Source organism: Neophocaena asiaeorientalis, unplaced genomic scaffold, assembly GCF_003031525.2.
Source record: "Neophocaena asiaeorientalis asiaeorientalis breed wild unplaced genomic scaffold, Neophocaena_asiaeorientalis_V1.1 scaffold160, whole genome shotgun sequence".
Lineage (NCBI taxonomy): Eukaryota > Metazoa > Chordata > Mammalia > Artiodactyla > Phocoenidae > Neophocaena > Neophocaena asiaeorientalis.
The window spans coordinates 1,936,712-1,958,958 of NW_020175675.1; positions in this window are offsets into that span (position 1 = coordinate 1,936,712).

Here is a 22,247-nt window from a genome sequence, read left to right on the forward strand (position 1 = left end):
TGGTGAATATATGTTTAACTTACAAAAACAAAATACCTTCCAACTTGTCTTCCAAAGTGGCTGTATCATTTTATATTCCCAAAGCAATGAGTGAGAGGTCTTATTGCTCTGCATTCTTGCCAGCATTTAGTATCATAGGTTTCCCTTTTATTTTAACCTTTCTAATAAATGTGTAGTGATACTTATACTTGATTGCCCTACCATCATTTGTTGATAAAACTATCATCTCCCTATGATATTGGTGACTTTTATCTCAGACTTCCCTGATAAAAATTGATAGTTTGCAACAGATTTCTACATATTTTAATTAATATTTTAAATTTTATCTGGTTTCTATTCCATCTCATATTTTTAAAATTTCTCAAAATGGTGTTGTTAATTTTGAAAGTATTTTTCAAGTTGGTATTGAGTCTATTCCTTGTCTTAGATATTTCCTGTTTTTTCTATGAGATTCAGAGTGAAAATGAAGGTAAACTCATCTGCTCAATCTGACTTGTTGTTTCTCAGTTAATGTTTCTTTTTTCAGTCTATCCCTAAAGTCAATTATGTTTTATTTGCTAGTTTTAGCTTCTTACCATCATTTTCCACCTAAACAAAATCCACTAACTTTAAAGCATTAACTTGATGTTTAACATATATATAGTCTCATCAAAATATTTCTTCAAAAACTTGAAATTACAGAATATGACATCTTTGTAGGCTGAGACTAGCATACCTGTGTTTTTTCATTGCCAGCTAAAGAGATTGTTTGGGTTCCTGGGGGAACATGCAGAATCTAAGGTGTCATCCTTCAATCCATTTTTTTCTTGTTGTTTGGCTACAGTCTGTGGAAATTATCTCTAGATTGTGGCATATAATTTTTAGTTTTCTTCCTTTGAGCACAACAGTGAAGGTTTTAAAATATGTACTTCTATAGATCTTTTATTAGTAACTTGGGATGGACTCCTCTAACAGAGTTGACATGCCAACATCTTAGTCCATAGATCTACACATGCAGAGAGAAAAGTAAGAAAATCACTGTGACTCAGCACATTTAATATAAGATAGATATTTTTATTTCATGGTCTCTCTGATGGAACTGACAGTAGAAGATGTGCTCACAAAGGACCTGGGGAAATCATGTTTTAACCAGCCATAAGGCAAGACCTCGAATGGCAGATGTAATTATGTGTCCTCCATGACAATGACTAAATCTTGCAAGAATGGGAAAATACAAATTTATCCAAAATATAAGCCAACTTAGGCTTCTATTATTGAACTTTTATGACATCAGTTACAAGCCAAATTAATTTATTTGATTTCATGGCATCCTCTGGCATAATTCCTTGCTATACAACTGAGACATTGCAGGCAGAGACACAGAAGGCTTTTTAAAAAAATCCCAGAGTGTATAAACCATGAAATAATTAAGAATTGACTATATTCTTTAGAAATGCACTACTTGACTTAAAAATAAAGTGAGCAGAAGCTATATGAATTTTAAATTGTTGAATTTTTCTCTTGTTTTCTTGTTTCTCAGAAAGTCAAGGCTGTTCATATCTGACTCAGTTGTTTAGTAGTATTCCTTCATTTCTCTTAACTTCAGTACCCATTTGTTAAAAATGAAAGAAACCCTCTATTTCTTTTATTAAGATATAATTCACATGATATACTTTTTAACGATTTATTGTGTATATGTCAGTGGTTTTAGTATATACGGTATGCATCCATCACCACTAATTCCAGAACATTTCATAGCCTCCAAAATATATCCAAACTCTCCATCCTCTGATGACTAATCTGCTTTCTATTTCTATGGATTTGACTATTATGGACATTTCATATAAATGGAAGCATACAATACGTGGGGGTTTTTTGTCTTGATTCTTTTACATAGTATAATTTTTTGAAGGTTCACTTATGTTTTACTCAAGGTTCAGCTTGTAATAATACCTTACTCATTTCAGTGGAAAAATTATATTTCTTCATATGGACATTAAGACTGTTTTGTTGTTTATCCATTCATCAGTTAATGGACATTTGGATAGTTTCTACTTTTTGGCTATTTTAATAATGTTGCTATGAACATTCATGTACAAATTTTTTGGTAAATAAACGTTTCCAATTTTCTCAGGCATATAACTAGGAGTGGAATTTCTGGATCATACTTTAATTCTATGTTTAACTTTCTGAGGAACTGCCAAACTGCTTTCCACAGTGACTGCACCATTTTACAATCCAACCACCAACACACAAGTATCTCATTTTTATCAATATCTTCACCAACACTTGCTATTTTATTTTTTTTAATTATTATAATTATCTTAGTGGATATGAAGTGATATCTTGTGGTTTTGATTTGAATTTTCCTAACGGCTAACGATTTTGAGCATCTTTTCATGTGATTATTGGTCATTTGTATATCTTCTTTAGAGAAAAGTCTATTCAAATCTTTTATCCATGTTTTAGGTGGGTGATTTGTCTTTTTATTGTTGACTTGTAATAGTTCTTTATATATTCTGGACCCTCCTCAGAAATATGATTTACAAATATTTCTCCCATTCTCTGGGCTGTATTTTCACATATATTTTTAAAAATTGTTTTATTTTATAAGAACGATGATTTAAATGTAAATGTTTTTCTTTTTTCTTACATATGATTTTGGTTACTTTTTGGCTTTCTATAAAATAATCAAGTTCTTTTTAGAATTTTTTTAATTTTTCTTTTATTACATGAAAAGAATGTTTTCATAAGAATGTGGTCTATATTTTCTCCTTCTGGCTATAATGACTACCTTCTTAAGTGACCTCTCTTTACCTACCACAGCTGGTGCCACCACACTCTATGAGGCTTTTCCACAGTCACCAGTGCCCATGGGCTTAGCCCATCTCTAAAGATGTCACCTTATGAGACATAGTCACCTTTCTTATCAACACCTCCATCTCCAGATTATTCTCATTATTCATCTTTAGTGCTTTTCTGCAGGGATGCCCTGGGCCTTGGATACCACTACTAGTCTCATTACCATGGATTGAGACCACTAGCTCAATCAAGATTGCTTCTTCTCACCCTCATTCTGGAAAAGCCCTCAAGTCCAAGAATAAATTATCCAATGTGCTAGCATCAAACACATGATTCAGTTAACTTACATAAGTATTTTAAACTGTTAACTCTTAATAAAGACAGACTGATGGAAATACAGTGTTATATTTTCCTCAATGAGGAAGCTCAGTGTCCTCTGTGACATTTTAAACAATTTCAATGTTGACATAATCACAGGACGTTGCAAAAATTGTAGAGTAGCTCTATACAATTTCCCCAGATTTCTCCAATGGTGACATCTTACATAACTCTAGTACTATAGTAGACTAGAAAATTGATATTGATACAGTCTGCAGACCTCATGCAGATCTCACCAGTGTGTGTGTGTGTCTCAGTGTGTGTGTGTGTGTGTGTGTCTATGTGTGTAGATTTGTTTAACTACCATCATAATCACAAAAAGAGTTTACATGTGCTATCCTTAACCCTTAGTACCACTAACCTGTTCTGTACCTCTCAAATTTTTAACTTAGAAAATATTATAAAAATGGAGTTATACATATGTAATCTTTTCAGATTGGCTTTTTTATTTTTTAGCATAATCCCCTTGAGACCCACACAATTTGTCGAATGTATTAATACTTTGTTCCTTTTTACTGCTGAGTGTTATCCCATGATATCATGTATCAGAATTTGTTTAATCATTCACACTTGAAAGGACATTTTTTTTTCCAGTTTTTGGCTATTGTATATGAAGTTGCTATGAACATTTGTGTTAAATTTCCTGTGTGGACACAAGTTTTCATTTCTCTGAGACAAATGCACAGAAGTGTGATTTCTGTATCACATGGTAAGTCTATGTTTAGTTTTCTTTAAGAAACTGTCAAGCTGTTTTCCAGAATGGTACACTATGAATGATCTAGTTTCTCTGCATCTTTGCCAACATCTAGCTGTGTCACAATTTTTAATTTTAACCATTCTCATAGACATGTATTGATTGGGGCTTTATTTTGCATTCTGTAGGAATTAATGTCATCAGCTATCTTTACACATGCTTATTTGGCATCCATATATTGTCTTTGGCAAAAAATCTGTTCATGTCTTTTGTAAATTTTATATATATATATATATATATATATATATATATATTTGTTTGTTTGTTTTGAGGATTTTTTTGGTATATTCTACATATGAGAACTTTTTCAGATGTGTTGTTCTCTTAATCTATAGATTTTCTTTTCATCCTGTTAACAGGATGTTTTACACATCCAAATGTTTTAATTTAATGAATTTCAATATATCAATTTTCTTTCTTTTATAAATTGTGCTTTTGCTATCATATCTAAGAACTCTTCACTTATCCATAGGTCCTAAAGATATTTTTCTGTATGTTCTTCTAAAAGTTTTATATTTTTCATTTTATGTTTTAAAAAATTTGAGTTAGACACTGTATACAGTGTAAGCTTTAGATTGAAATTCACTTTTTTAAAACTATAGATGTTCAAGTACTTGAGTAGCATTTGTTGAAAAGAGTACCTTTCTGTCAAAGAATAATAACTTTTTCACCTTTGTCAAGAATCAGTTGCCATTCCTTTTTGGGTTTATTTCACATTAACTTAGTTGTCTCTTTCACTATGTGTCTATACCTCCATCAATTCCACACAAATTTAACTATTGTAGCTGCATAGTAAGTTTTATGATTGTGGAAAGTGATTCCTCACACTTTATACATTTTCAAAATCATTTCAGTTATTCCAGTTATTTTGCCTTTCGTGTAAATTAGAGAATATGCTTATTTATATCTACAAACAATTTTCTGTGATTTTGAAAGAAATTGCATTATCAATTTGAGGAGTATTGCTATTTTTACTATGTTTAGTCTTCCAACCCATGAACAGGGAATGTCTTTCCATTTATTCAGATTATCTTTGATTGCTTTCTTCAGCATTTTGTTGTTTTCAGCATGTATTGTTGTACAAAAATATTTCACTTTTCTGAGCACTGAAAAATATTATGATTTTAATTGGTTCCCATATGTTCATTGTTAGTATATAGAAATGTGATTGATTTTTGTATGTTGTCCTTATATTCTGTAACATTGATGAACTCAAATGTTAGTTCTAAGCAGATGTTGTATATTCCTTGAGATTTTCTGAACAGACCATAATGTCTTCTGCAAATAGCCACAGTTTTCTTTCATCCTCTTATATGCATACATTTAATTTCTTTTCTTGCTTTATTGAACAAGCTAGAACTTCCAGTCCTGTGCTGAATAACAGTGTTGACAGTTGGCATCCTCACCTTTTTCCTGATTTTAGGGATAAAACATAAAATACTATGTTACCTGTAGGTCTTAGTTAGTTATTCTTTACCAGGTTGAAGAAATTTCTCTTTATTTACTTTTGTTGACCTTGTTTATCATGAATTGTTGTTGAATTTTGCTGAATGTTTTTACTGAATCAATTGACATGGTTATGCAATTTTTTAAAAAATATGATGAATTACAGTTATTGATACTTGGATATGGAAACAGCTGTACCTTTGGAATAAATCACCATGGCATAGTGTATAATTTGTTTCATATATTGCTTAATTTGATTTGCATTTTTTCTAAAGAATTTTTGTGTCTATATTCATGAGGATTATTGGTCTATAGGGTTTTGTTATTTGTTTTGTTTTATTTATTTATTTTTATTATTTTTTTTTGCTGTACGTGGGCCTCTCGCTGTTGTGGCCTCTCCCGTTGTGGAGCACAGGCTCAGGATGCACAGGCTCAGCAGCCATGGCTCACGGGCGCAGCTGCTCCGCAGCATGTGGGATCTTCCCAGACCGGGGCACGAACCAGTGTCCCTTGCATTGACAGGCAGACTCTCAACCGCTGTGCCACCAGGGAAGCCCCAAAAAACAAGCTATTTGTTTCTTTTTCTCTATCTGCTTTCAATTTCATTGATTTCTGCTCTTATCTTTATTATTTCCTTTCATTTGCTTGCTTTGGATTTATTTTTCCCTTCTTTTTCTAGTTTCTTAACTTCGAATCTTAAATTATTGATTTCAGACCAATTTTTTTAATGTAAAAATTTACATATATTTTCCTTTCATTGCTGTTTTAGTTACTTCTCTCTAGTTCTGATGAAATATTTTCCATTTTCATTGTTATTAAACTCAATCTATTTCTCTCTGCTTTTTGTATTACATTATTTCATCTATTCTATCTTTAATTTTACTTATTCTTTCTTCTGTCATAGCTATTTTGCTACTGAGCCCATTTAGTTAGTGCATCTACTGGGCCATCAAAATGTTTTATTTAGATTTTTGTATTTATTAGTTCTAAGATTTCCATTTTGTTCTTCTTTATATATTCTATTTCTTTGATAAATCTGTCTATTTTTTAAATTTACTTCAGGCATTTTTGTAATTTCTTATCCTTGTCAGGTAAATCCAACCTCTGTGACATCTTTTTACTGGAGTCTGTAAATTGTCTTTTTTTTTTTTTCCTTTTTTTTTTTTTACTGAAGTTATGTTCTGCTGGTTCTTGGTATGATGAGTGATATTTTTATTCTGTCTTTGGTATTTTTCATGTTATAAGACTCTGGATCTTATTTAAATCTACTGTTTTAGCACTGGGGGAAGGTGGGTGTGCCACAACATTGCTGGCAGGTGGAGGTGGAAATTTAGACTCTCCATTAATTCTCCATGATGAAGAATCTGGAGGAGAGTAGGAAGGGTGTCTGGTTACTGTGCAGGCAGGTTTGGAAATCTAAACTTTCCCCTTGGCCCCTAGTGATACCATAATGTATAGAAGGGTTGCCTTGTTATCTCTTATTGGGTGGAGGTTGGATATCCTGGTCAGTATTGTCTCCACTGAGACCACTCTGGTAGGGAGGGGAAGTGGTGTCTCATTATTGCCAGTTAGGCATGGAAGTTCAGCCTCTAAAATAGACTTTTACAGATACCAGCTCATAGATGAGACTATGAATGCCTCTTACTGCTGGTTGAGGTGGAATGTCTAACCTTCCTGGGGTAAAAGGAGGTTTCATTATCATGGAGTGGCTGTGAAAGTTCCAGCTCCTCCCTTCCTTGGGGTAGAGAACATGCATAAATTACTTGGAATACTTGTTCACGTGAGATTTGTCTCTTCTCCCCCGATTTTTTTTTCTCCCCCAATTTTTAAATTTATTTAATCATTTATTTATATCAGTATTAACTCAGACATTTATTTTTAACTTTTGTTTATAATTTTTAAGGAGATAGAGATATTAACTAGCCCATTGGGGTAATCATTTAGCAATATATACAAGTATCAAATTATCATATTGTACATCTTAAAACCACAAAATATTGTATGTCAGTTAAATATCAATAAAGCTGGGAAATTTTTTTGTTATTGTTTTATTTATTTTATTTTTAATAGATCTTTATTGGACTATAATTGCTTCATAATACTGTTATTTTCTGTTGTACAACAAAATGAATCAGTCATATGCATACATATATCCCCATATCCCCTCCCTCTTGAGGCTCCTTCTCATCTCATCCTCCCTATCCCATGTCTCTAGGTCATCGCAAAGCACCAAGCTGATCTCCCTGTACTATGCTGCTGCTTCCTGCTAGCTAACTATTTTACATTCAGTAGTGTATATATGTTGATTCTACTCTCACTTTGCCCCAGCTTCACACTCCCCCCCCAGCTTCACACTCCCCACTGTGTCCTCAAGGCCATTCTCTATGTCTACGTCTTTATTGCTGCCCTGCAATTAGGTTCATCAGTACCATTTTTTTTTTTTTTTGTAGATTCCATGTATATGTGTTAGCCTACAGTATTTGTTTTTCTCTTTCTGATTTATTTCAGTCTGCATGAGAGACTCTAGTTCCATTGACCTCACTACAAATAGATCAATTTTGTTTCTTTTTATGGCTAAGTAATATTCCATTGTATATATGTGCCACATTTTCTTTATCCATTCATCTGTTGACCAACACTTAAGATGCTTCCATGTCCTGGCTGTTATAAATAGTGCTGCAATGAACATTGTGGTACATGACTCCTTTGGATTATGGTCTTCTCAAAGTATATGCCCAGTAGTGGGATTGCTGGGTCATATGGTAGCTCTATTTTTAGTTTTTTAAGAAACCTCCATAGTGTTCTCCATAGTGGTTGTATCAGTTTACATTCCTACCAACAGTGCAGGAGGGTTCCTTTTTCACCACAGCCTTTCCAGCATTGATTGTTTCTAGATTTTTTGATAATGGCCATTCTGACTGGTGTGAGGTGATACCAAATTGCAGTTTTGATTTACATTTCTCTAATAATTAGTGATGTTGAACATCTTTTCATGTGCCTCTTTGTCATCTGAATGTCTTCGGTGGTGAAATGTCTATTTAGATCTTCCAGCCATTTTTTTTTTAATTGAATTGTTTTGTTTTTGATATTGAGTTCCATGTGCTGTTGTATATTTTGGAGATTAATCTTTTGTCAGTTGTTTCATTTGCAAATATTTTCTCCCATTCTGAGAGATGTCTTTTCATCTTGTTTATGGTTTCCTTTGCTGTGCAAAAGCTTTTAAGTTTCATTAGGTCCCATTTGCTTATTTTTGTTTTTATTTACATTACTCTAGGAGGTGGATTAAAAAAGATCTTGCTGTGGTTTATGTCAGAGTGTTTTCCTCTAAGAGTTTTTTAGCATCTGGTCTTACATTTAGGTCTTTAATACATTTTGAGTTGTTAGGTAGTGTTCTAATTTCATTCTTTTACATATAGCTGTCCAGTTTTCCCAGCACCACTTATTGAAGAGATTGTCTTCTCTCCATTGTATATGCGTGCCTCTCTGTCATAGATTAGTTGACAGTAGATCTGTGAGTTTATCTCTGGGCTTTCTATCCTGTTCCATTGATCTATACTTCTGTTTTTGTGCCAGTACCATATTGTCTTGATTAATGTAGCTTTGTAGTATAGTCTGAAGTCAGGGAGTCTGATTCCTCCAGCTCTTTTTTTTTTCCCTTTTGGCTATTTGGGGTCTTTTGTGTCTCCATACAAATTTTAAGATTTTTTGTTCTAGTTCTGTAAAAGATGCTATTGGTAACTTGATAGGGATTACATTGAATCTGTAGATTGCTTTGGGTAGTATGGTCATTTTCACAATATTGATTCTTTCAGTCCACAATCCAGAAACATGTATATCTCTCCATGTGTTTGTGTCATCTTTGATTTCTTTCATCAGTGTCTTACAGTTTTCTGAGTACAGGTCTTTTACTTCCTTAGGTAGGTTTATTCCTAGGTATTTTATTCTTTTTGTTGCAAAGGTAAATGGGATTGTTTCCTTAATTTCTCTTTCTGAGTTTTCATTGTTAGTGTATAGGAATGACAGAGATTTTTGTGCATTAACTTTGTATCCTGCAAACTTACCAAATTCATTGATTAGTTCTAGTAGTTTTCTGGTGACATCTTTAGTATTTTCTATGTATAGTATCATGTCATCTGCAAACAGTGACACTTTTACTTCTTCTTTTCCAATTTGTATTCTTTTATTTCTTTTTCTTTTCTGATTGCTGTGGCTAGGACTTCCAAAACTATGTTGAATAAGAGTGGCGAGAATGGACATCCTTGTCTTCTTCCTGAACTTAGTGGAAATGCTTTCAGTTTTTCACCATTGAGTATGTTTGCTGTGGGTTTGTCATATATGACCTTTATTATGTTGAGTTAGGTTCCCTCTGTGTCCATTTTTTTGGAGAGTTTTTATCATAAATGGGTGTTGAATTTTGTCAAAAGCTTTTTCTGCATCTATTGAGATGATCATATGGTTTTTATTCCTTAATTTGTTTATATGGTGTATCACACTGATTGATTAGCATATATTGAAGAATCCTTGCATCCCTGGGATAAATCCCATTTGATCGTGGTGTGTGATCCTTTTAATATGTTGTGGGATTCTGTTTGCTAGTATTTTGTTCAGTATTTTTGCATCTATGTGCATCAATGATATTGGTCTATAATTTTCTTTATTTGTGATATCTTTTTCTGGTTTTGGTATCAGGGTGATGGTGGCTTTGTAGAATGAATTTGGGAGTGTTCCTCTGCAATTTTTTGGAAGAGTTTGAGAAGGGTGAGTGTTCGTTTTTTTCTAAATGCTTGATAGTATTCACCTGTGAAGCCATCTGGTCCTGGAGTTTTGTTTCTTGGAAGAATTTTAATACAGTTTCAATTTCATTACTTGTGATAAGTCTGTTTATATTTTCTAATTCTTCCTATTCAGTCTTGGAAAATTGTACCTTTCCAAGAATTTGCCCATTTCTTCCTGGTTGTCCATTTTATTGGCATATAGTTGTTTGTAGTAGTCTCTTATAATCCTTTGTATTTCTGCAGTTTCAGTTGTGATTTCTCCATTTTCATTTCTAATTTTACCGATTTGCATCCCCTCCCTTTTTTTCTTATGAATCTAAGGTTTTATCAATTTTTGTTTATCTTCTCAGAGAACCAGCTTTTAGTTTTATTGATCTTTACTACTGTTTTCTGTGTTTCTATTTCATTTATTTCTGTTCTGATCTTTAAGTTTTCCTTCCTTCTAATGACTTTGGGTTTTCTTTGTTCTTCTTTCTCTAGTTGCTTTAAATGCAGTGTTAAATTGTTTATTTGAGATTTTTCGTATTTCTTGAAATTATATTAAATTGATATAAACTTCCCTCTTAGAACTGCTTTTGCTGCATCCCATAGGTTTGGGTCATTGAGTTCTCATTGTCATTTGTTTCTATGTATTTTTAAATTTCTTCTTTGGTTTCTTCAGTGATCTCCACAACCAAAAGACAGAGATTGGCTGAATGGATACAAAAACAAGACCCATATACATGCTGTCTATAAGAGATCCACTTCAGACTCAGGGACACATACAGACTAAAGGGATGGAAAAACATATTCCATGCAAATGGAAATCAAAGAAATCTGGAGTAGTAATACTGATATCAGATAAAATAGACTTTAAAATAAAGGCTGTTACAAGAGACAAGGAAGGACATTACATAATCATCAAGGAATCAATCGAAGAAGGTATAACAATTATAAATGTTTATGCACCCAACATAGGAGCACCTCAATACATAAGGCAAATGCTAACAACCATGAAAGGGTAAATTGACAGTAACACAATAATAATAGTTACACTATTTACACCAATTGACATCAATTGATCATCTAAACAGAAAATACATAAGGAACACAAGCTTTAAATGACACAATAAACCAGATAGATGTAATTGATATTTATAGTACATTCCACCCAAAAGCGACAGAATACACTTTCTTCTCATGTGCACATGGAATATTCTCCAGAATAGATCACATCTTGGGTCACAAATCAAGCACTGGAAAATTTAAGAAAATTGAAATCGTATCAAGCATGTTTTTGACCACAACACTGTGAGACTGGAAATCAATTACATGAAAAAAAGCTGTAAAAACCCAATACATGGGAAAAATGTTAAGACCCAAAATTTCTATACTTATTTTGTTTTCTCAAATTGTTTCAGTTTTAGCCAATGGGAATTCTTTGAATTGACTCCTGTGTCATGTCAGCATACCTCCATCAATGTAGGTTTCTCTTTTTTGAGCACTTCCTTACTTTCTGACAGTGCAAGATTCTCTAGGTTCATTGTGTATATTTTGTGCACCAGTCCTAGAACAAACCATTTCTCCAATGATCTCTGGTTCCTATTACTGGAGAATAGTATTAGAAACCAAGATCTGGGCACTAGATGTGTTAATTCACTGGGGTATTGTTCCTTTAAACCTAACCCAGTTGACAGAGCAAGGAAATATATGTGTGTATATTAACTTGTGTATTTACACATATCTATGTGTATTTCTATATCTAAACCTCTATATCTATAGTAACTAAACATGAGTTCTGTTGGTTTCCAACTCTTTTACCACATGGATTATTCTAGCTTCCTCCCCATGCTTATCTGTGAACTCCATTCCAACAGTGAAAAACCTGGCTCTCACCTTTGCTCATGAACTTATTTAATGATTCAATTCCACTATAACTGTATAGCAGCAGCAAAATTTGTAACCCCTACCCATTTAGGAAATAATTTTATCAATAGAGCACAATGCTTATATATAATTACCTTGGCTTTAGTCTCACAGACTCCTTTCCAAAGCTACTTAATTCAACATCTTTTATTCCCTCTGCCTTCAATAAGTTTGTTTTATATGTTTGTAATACATTTATATTTTTTGTCATAGTCTGTATTCCACCCTGAGATTCCCAAATTCCTAAATGAAATTTAAGTGTCCACAGATTAAGTTTCAATCTTTGTTCTATAAAGTTCTATGGGTTTTGACAACTGCCTGCTGCCAGGTAACCACCATTACAGTATCATACAGAATAGTTTCACCACCTTAAAATGTTCCTTGTATTTTACCTATTCAATTCTACTCCCCTTCTTATGAATCCCTGGCAACCACAGATTTTTTTCACTGTCTTTTCCAGAATGTATATATTTGGAACCATATAGTATGCAGCCTTTTCAGACTGGCTTCTTTCACTTGATAGTTTAACATTTTTTAAGTGATAACTGAGAAAGTAAGAATAGAAAACTCTATGTTATAGTGTGTTGTAAGACCAGCCTTTCCTAGCATAAAAAATAATTGTATTCCCAAAGGCATTTGTAAGTCTGCTCTTTAAAATTGGGATTTTATTTCACTTTCCATTGGCAGATGTTATACATAAACAGTATCTATTACTTTGACAGACTAGAACATGCATCAAATGCTAATATTTAAACGTAAATAGCCTTTAAGCCTTTACTGAGAATATTGGATTATCTGCTCTTTTCTTGAAGTCTCCTTCTTAGTCATCTGTAGGTACTCAAACTAACACTGATATGTCTTTACGTTTTGCTAAACAATCTCAGTAAGTCAAAGTTAAATTACTGAGAATATGCAAAAGTTTATCAGGCTACAGGGTTCAGGGAACATGGAACAAAGAGATGGTTTTACCCTTGGCACCAGGTCAAATTATTGTCAGAATTTGCTGGGAAACCCTACAGTTTCCATCCCCCTCCCCACTCTGCTCTCTCAACAGACACACAGCCATCTGAACCTTGGCATGGCCTCTTGAAAGAAACTTTCCTCTAGTATCTCTGTTTCTTCACTTACAATCTCCTCTGAACATTGCAGCCAGTATAATCTTATTAAAATGTAATGTGACTCTCCTCGCTTCATGTCCTCTGATGGCCTCCCCAAGTTTCTCACCATCTGGAATGGACACGACTTATCCAACTTAACATCCCAATAGTCAGTCCCTCTTGCAACACAATAGAGCTACCTTGATCTTACTGTTGGTGGTTCATCCCAAGCTTTTTTCTTACCCCAGGTCTTCTTCAGTACTGTACCCTCAGTGCCAAGGCTCTTCCTGAGATCCCCTTGACTTCTGCCCATGAGTTAGGACTCAGTCATATGTGACTCTTCAGGGAGTCTTTCCCAAATCTCCATGCCCAGAGGTAATTATTTTGTTGCTTTCTCTATATTGCTATAGTATCTGCATTATTTTTCTAAGTCTGTACTATCACCCTCTTCCACATCAGGATGTATGCTCTATGAGGGAAGTGACCTTTCCTGTTTTGTTTGCAGCTGTGTCCCAGTACCTAGAAGATGATAAGTCTTCAACAGATATTTGTTGTGTGGATAAATGAATGAATGACTGATGCCATGCTACTTATATTAAAAAGATTTTCTGGCAGGAGCCATATGTCTGTATCCCCAGCCCAGTGTTTTCCTATGACCTCCAGGAAAGCATAGTGCTTCTTTCATATAATCCTCAGATCAATCATATTATCTGCCCTAGAATTAATCACTCTCCTATAAAATGACAGGAGAATGCTCACTTTATTACCCATATAGCCTAAACATACCATGATAAAACAAAACAAAACCCACATTTGCTACAAAGATCTTACTTTCACTGTGAAATATAGGAAGCCAAGTCATCTGCTGAGAGAAACAGGTCACTCTGAAATTTATTCCTTAGAATTTACTGTCAAGACCCAGGAAATATTTAACTGCCCAATGAAGATATCACAGGGAAAAAAAAAAACCTCATAAACTTATTTAAAATGACTTTGCTGAGCATTTATCCAACAGAACTACAATATGTGCTTTGCACTCAGTCAAAAAATATTATCTAGGAATATGATGGAGTTGAGATTCTGGTTTTTCAAGGAAAACATGGTATTTTATTTTATTTTTTTAAGTATCTGAACATATACTTTATTTTTTACTTAATTTTTATTGGAGTATAGTTACTTTATAATGTTGCATTAGTTTTTGCTGTACAGCACAGTGAATCAGCTGTATACATACATATATACCTTCTTTTTTGGATTTCCTTCCCATTTAGGTCACCACAGATCATTGAGTAGAGTTCGCTGTGCTATACAGTAGGTTCTTTTTAGTTATCTATTTTATACATAGTAGTGTATATATGTCAATCCCAATCTCCCAATTCATTCCACCTTCCCTTCCCCCCTTGGTATCCATATGTTTGTTCTCTACATCTGTGTCTCTATTTCTGCTTTGCAAATAAGTTCATCTGTACCATTTTTCTAGATGTCACATATAAGTGATATTATACGATATTTGTTTTTCTCTTTCTGACTTACTTCATTCTATATGACAGTCTTTGGATCCATCTACATCTCTGCAAATGGCACAATTTTGTTCCTTTCTATGGCTAAGTAATATTTTATTGTATATATGTACCACATCTTCTTTATCCATTCCTCTGTTGATGGACTTTTAGGTTGCTTCCATATCCTGGCTATTGCAAATAGTGCTACAATGAATATTGTGGCAAGCGTATGAGGGCAAGGAAAAGTATTTAAATTGCCTAGAAGTACTATAGGGCCATGAATAATATAAATGATAAAATGCCAAGGACATATATGTTTATAAAACACCTGTCCATAAACCTCAGATTTCTTTGGACAGTATAAAATAAACTGAGGAAGACAAGTTCATGAATGTAAAACAGATTACATATACAATTTCTCAAAACCCAGTGAATTAAGTTCAGTGATATAAAATGCCTCTAGTGAACAAGATGACCACAAATAATTCAGCTCCCATTCAGAGAAACATTTTACCATCGAGCCACCTGAAAAAGTTGTCATACTGTTAGAGACCAGTGACAAGGACATTAAGTACTCAGAAAAGATAGATATTTGTCCAAAATGTTGCAACACAGTATTATTAAGGGATTCTTAGAAGAGGAAGGAGAAGTTCCTGGGCAATTAAAAGCTCTGGCTCCTTTTTTTTTTTTTTTTTTTTTTGGTACATGGGCCTCTCACTGTTGTGGCCTTTCCCGTTGTGGAGCACAGGCTCCAGACGCACAGGCTCAGTGGCCATGGCTCATGGGCCCAGCCACTTCACGGCATGTGGGATCTTCCTGGACTGGGGCATGAACCCGTGTCCTCTGCATTGGCAGGCAGACTCCCAACAACTGTGCCACAAGGGAAGACCCCTGACTCCTTTTATTAACAATATGTCCATAAGAGTGAAATATCCCACAGCAAATGAAACCTCAAATGTATTTTTTGAGGACTGGAAGCCCTGTGGGAAGGAGGCATTGTTGAGGATAAAATTCATGCCTATGTCAAGCAATCACTATGCTTTACAGTTCTTCATAATTCAACTGAGGAAACCATTGCGGTGCTGGAAAATCTGTGGTTCTATTTTACTATGTAATTGAAATATGTTTTGGCTTTTAAATGTAAAATTCTAAACTCATTCAACCTAAATAAGATAGCTTCCGTTTGCTGAGCATCTATCACAAACACCTCCCAAGTGCTTCCTGTTCTTTCTGTCAATCACTTAACCCTCATGGCCATGCCATGAGACAGGTATTATTATAACCATTTTACCAAAGAGGCTTAAAATGAAGTTTATTGGTTACTGGGCTACCATTAGGAGAAAGATGGAAGTAGGGAGTTACAAGATATTTGTGTGCCCATATATAAATGTAATAACCTTAATTGTCAGTAGCAAAAGAAAAATACATTGTGGGGTACCAGATGGATGAGAATGATAACGAGCCGTGAACATTGGTATATGTGTTTTCACCCACAGCTTTCACTTATCCCTAGCAACAATTATGTCTCATTCCCCTCTGTATTCCTCTTTGGAAGCACAGTGCCTGAGACTTAGGACACCCTCAACAAAGGTTTGCCAAGTGTTTGAGACAATTCCTCACATGGGCAACAACAAAGTGAGGTTGATTATTTGGGCCTAAGGGAGAAAGGCCAAGAGGTGTGGAACTGTTGCAGATTGATTCTTAGAAAGAAATCCCTAAGATGGGGGTCTGAGTGTTGAAAGTTCCTTGAGAGATGATCTTGAGAAAGAAAAAAACAGAATTGGGCAAAGGGTCAGGGTAGCTGTGATCTGTCTCAACAGAGACCTCAGCCGGCCACTTGGTGATGGCTTCTCAGAGCTGTCCCAAGGTGGGGCAGGGCACTGGGCCTTGATGTGCCCACAAGGGCCTGGAAAGGGGAATATGACCATGAGCATGTAGATTTTCTCTAATGGAGTTATTTCCGAAGAAAATTGCCAGGAGCTAGGAAATGAATCTCTCAGTCCTGAAGGAGGCTCTGAGCTGTGCTGCACAACATCCCCTACAGGAGGCAGCCTTTTAGCCAATCAGGCTGTTTTTAAATTCTTTGTAACTCACCGTATATTTTCCCACCAATGTATATCTTTATTTATCATATAACACTTAGTGAAAACTTAGCAAAACCTAATTATATTATTGTAAACAAATTATGTATTTCTTCAGCTTTCAGAGTCCAATGTTAATAATTGCTCAATAAACAAAAATTGAGTTGAGATTTTACAAAGACCTGAAAGCTATGTTCATAGCCCTTGACAGTATGAGACCAAGTTCCATTAGGAAAAGTCAAAACATAAAACATCAGTTGAAATACTATTTGGGGATTGAAAACTTGTATTCAGAAGAATTATGGAGCAAGAGTTTGCTAATGATTTTGATTTACAGTAAAATAATTATTTTTGAAGTTGCTGTAGCATTTAATTTAAGCACATTATTTATATAAGTATAGGCATAAATACATGTATGTATATAAGTATACAATAGCAGATAAAATATGATGTGTATAGGTTTCTTTTAATTTACATCTATTAATCAGTTGACCATAATTTTACCCCTAACATCTGATAATGGGTGCTATATTTTAATGGTATTTTCACTTATTTACCATTATGTTGGAAACTGATCACTCTGCATTGTGGAGTCTGAAACTTTATGAAGTATTAGGACTTTCACTCTTTTTATCCTCTCATTCTGAGGGATGAGAATGAGAGGATGAGAACATCACACAGTCTTTTCCTGAATGGTATGAATAGGGTTAGGGTGAAAGTGGAGGGCATGTGTGCTGTCCCCCATTTGTCAACTCTCCAGGACCATGTGAACTATGTTGAGGTTCCTGGGTTGGTTACGATGGACCCACATCAATGAACACAGTCTGGCTCATTGAGAAATGCCACTAGTCCATTCTCTGGCCTTTGGGCAGAATACGGGGATGAGAAGGTTGGTGAAAAGCATTAACCTTAGGCCTTGGAACCTGGCAATCTGGTCAAAATTCCTGGCCCAGTTATGGAGTAGCTGTGTGATCTCAAAAAAGCTCCTTAGCTTCTCCTGGCCTCTATGAGATAAAAACACTCACCTTACAGAGTTCTCATGAAGATGAATAATAACAAATTCAAATAAATTCATGACCAATACATTCACTTTTATAATTCAGTAAGAACCCCAAAGACACCATTTCTAAATCTAACTTAAAATTCCTGATCCTCCAACCCAGCTCCATTTCTTCTCCTCATAGGCTCTGTAATATTTCTCATCATCACCCTCTGCACACCATCCAGAGCCTTCTATTTTCCTATCTAATCCTCACTGTTTAAGCCTTTCCTCCAGGGCCTTATTTTGATTAACTGCTCATAATTAAAAAAAAAAATTGATGAACTGGAACCAAAGCTTTTAGCTGGCTTCTTTTTAGCACTATGCACACTTAATTTAGTAAAATTCAGAAAATAGAAAGAGTATAATTTCCTATAATTAAAGGGATGCTGAAAAGTAGAGTAATTTTCTGGATAAAAGAGACATGTTCTTATTTCTTAATTTTCTTTGTGTGGGATATCTGAACTTATTATAAAAATAAAATCTCTTTGATGTGTAAATTAGCTCAGGTTGTCAGGAGATTTACTGCACTAGTTGCAAAAAATGTATTTTGGAATAGAGTTGTGGTATAAAATTTTATATTTTTTTAATCAGTGGAGAGATTATTATTTATACAAGAGTATGCACTTAATTCTTAAACTTACATTATAGTGGAGACAAATATGTGTGTCTGAAAATTCAAAAAAATAGAAAGTCATAAATTCATAGCTAAAAATTTAAGTAAAGTCTTATAAAGGGTATTTTTTACCATCTTAACCATTTTTAAGTGCACAGTATAGCATTGTTAACTAAATGCACCTTGTGCATAGATCTCTAGAACTTTTTCATCTTTCAAAACAGAAACTCTATACTGATTGAACAACTTCTCTTTCCCTCCCCAACCCAGCCCCTTACAACCAACATTCTACTTTTTGTTTCTAAGAATTTAAATACTTTAGATACTTCATATAAGTAGAATCATACAGTCTTTATCATTTTGTGATTTATGTATTTTACTTAGCATAATGTCCTTCAAGGCTCAGACATACTGTGGCACTGACAAATTTTACCTCTTTTTAAAGACTGAATAATATTCTGTTGTATGTATATATGATATTTGTTTATTCATTTGTTGATGGACACTTGGGTTGTTTCTACCTTTTAGTTATTGTGAATAGTTCTGCTACAAATATGTATGTGAAAGTATCTCTTTGAGATACTGCTTTCAAATCTGTTGGGATTGCTGGTTCATATGTAATTTTATTTGCGATCTTTCTGAGAAAACACTGTTTATCATATTGGCTGTACCATTATACAATGTTACCAACAGTGTACAAGGGTTCCAATTTTTCAACATTCTCATCAACACTTGTTATGTTCTCTTATTTTTATAGTGGTCATTTTAACAGACATGAGATGATATCACATTGCCGTTTTGATTTGCATTTCCCTGATTATTAGTGATGTTGACCATCTTTTTATATGCTTGTTTGGCCATTTGTATATCTTTGAAGAAATGTCTGTTCATGTCCTTTGCCCATTTTAAAATTGTGTTATTTGTTGTTGGTGTTGCTGTAGGTATTCTTTATATATTTTGAAGATTAACTCCTTATCAGATATATGATTTGTGAGTATTTTTCTCCATTCCATACATTCCCCTTTCTTTTTCACTCTGTTGCTTCTTTTACTATGAGGAAGTCTTAAAATTTGGTATAGTCCCATTTGTCTATTTTTGGTATTGTTGCCTGTGCTTTAGGTGTCTTATCAAAGAAGTCATTGCCAAATCCAATGTCATGAAGTTTTTCCACTATGTTTTCTCCTAGGAGTTTTATAGTTTCAGATCTTATGTTTAGGTCTCTAATCCATTTTAAGTTAATTTTTATATATTGTATAAGATGAGTCCAACTTCATTCCTTTGCATGTGGATATCCAGTTTTCCCATAATGTTTGTTTTTAATTAATCAAAAATTCTTTAAAATTTATAGAAAGGAACTAAGGCTATGATGCATAGGAGGTAGACTATGGAAAATGGAGGATGTCAGTCAAAAGGTTGAGAACTGGAAGGAAGGAAACATAGAAATTTATGAGCTCAGGGCAGAGTGAGAATGACGTGAGATATATAAAGAAATCAAGTACTCTAAGTAGAGAACTCCATCAAAGAATGGAGAGCCTGTTAAGAGAAGGCAGCAGATAGGTACTTCAGTAAACACTCATTTTTTTTCCTTTGCTTCATATATACCGCAATCATATTATTATAATTCCTTTTGCAATAATCTTCTCATCCACAAGACTAAATTTTGGAAAATCAAGATCTACATCTAAATTAGTTACTAGTTTATTTCTGTGACTTAACACAATGGCTGGCACATAGTATATGCTCAATACATGCTGTTGAATAATGAATTGAGTGACTCCACTTCTAGTACAATATGGACTAGATAATCTGAAGACCTCTTTCTACAAAACACCTTACAATGCTGCATAAAATGTAGAACAAAAATTCCCAAACATGGAGAAGAGTAAAGAAAGATCCTCTCTAGACTCTGGCAGGGGGAGGAGAAGAGTAACCATGTGAAATATGCCCAGAGCTTTCCTCATAACAAAGATCTACTCTCTATAAGAAAAGACAACCAGAGAATTACCCCATCTAAGGGAAAGCCTTTTATCTGATTCTAGACCCCACCAGCCATGCTGTCTCACCTGAGGGAGGAAAATATGTTAAGAAACATATTTGTAAAGTGATAGACCAGGGAAACAGGTCCACTAAAATAATAAAACTTAATCAAAAGATTATAGACTGTTTTCCCCACACACACCATATACCACCTCACCAACAGTGGGTTCTAACAGAAAAAGCTGCATGAAATAAGCTTCTCTAAGGAGGAGAACTTAGGTAAGCTCAATAACAAGAGAGACATTGGCAAGGACAGTGAAGGAATTTGAAGGGCCTGGCACCTACAGCTACAACAAGTATTAAATACAGCCCAACTCCAAGTCAGATTAACATAAAACTTCACACTTAGGCCTGCTTACCTCAGTTCCTATTACCTAGCATATCATGTCCAGATTTCAGTTAAAAAATGCTAAGACATGATAAGAGGCAAGAGAAAACACAGTCTAAAGAGAAAAAGCAAACAGCAGAGAGACTTAGATACAATAAAGGCGTTAGAACTATTACACAGGGAATTTGAAATAACTATGATTAATAAGTTAAAGACTAATGGAAAAAGTAGACAACATGCAGGGAAAGGTGGATAATGTAAATAGAAAGAAGGAAAATATTTTAAAAATCAAAAGGAAATGCTACAAATAAAAATCACTGTAATAGAAATAAAGAATGCCTTTGATAGACACATTAGCTTACTGGATACAGCTAAGAAATAATCAGTGGTCTTGAAGATAGATCAATAGAAAATCCCCAAACTGAAATAAAAAGAGAAAAAAAATGTATTTTTTAGAAAAGATCCAAAGTTCCAAGAATAGTTGGACAATTTAAAAAGACATAAAATAGACATAACTGGAATACCAGATGGAGAAGAAAGGGAGAACAGAGCAGGGGAAATATTTGAAATAATAATTGCTGTGAATTTTTTAAAAAGTAAGGACAGACATCAAAATGTAGCTCAAGAACACTCAGAAAACACTGAACAGAAAGAATACCAAAATATTTACACCTAGATATATTATAGTCAACCTTCAGAAGACAAAGAAAATCTTGAAAGAAGCCTAGCATAAAACCTATAGAGGGGCATGATAAGTGTTTCAGCAGACTTCCCATCAGAAACCATGCAAGCAAGAAGAGAGTGAGGTACATATTTGAAATGTTGGAAGAAAAATATCACCAACCTAGACTTCTATACCTAGAGAAATTATCTTTCAAAAATGAAAGAGAAACAAAGAATTTTTCAGATAAAAGTTCATTTTTTATCTGGGAATTCATTTCCAATAGACAATTGCTACAAGATGTCTTGATAGAAGTTCTTCAGGAAAAAGAAAAATTATTTTATTCAGTAATTTTGATCTATGTAAAGAAAGGAAAAGCATCAGAGAAATAATTAAGACAAAATAAATATTTTATAATTTTTATTCATATAAATCTAATAGATAACTGCTTGTTTAAAGTAATAATAGCATCAGTGTACAGGCATATCTCAGAAACATTGTGGGTTTGGTTCCAGACCACCCCAATAAAGCAAATATTGCAATAAAGTGAGACACACATTTTTTGGCTTCCCAGTACATATAAAAGCTATGTTTACACTATACAGTGTTATAGTCTATTAAATGTGCAATAGCTTCATGTCTAAAAACCAATGAATATACCTTAATTTAAAAATACTGTATTGCTAAAACATGCTAGCCATCACCTGAGCCTTCAGGGAATTGCAATCTTTTTGCAGTAGTGACATCTAAGATCACTGATCACAGCTCACCATAACAAATAAAAAAAATAATGAATTAGTTTGAAACATTTTGAGAATTCCCAAAATGTGACACAGAAACATGAAGT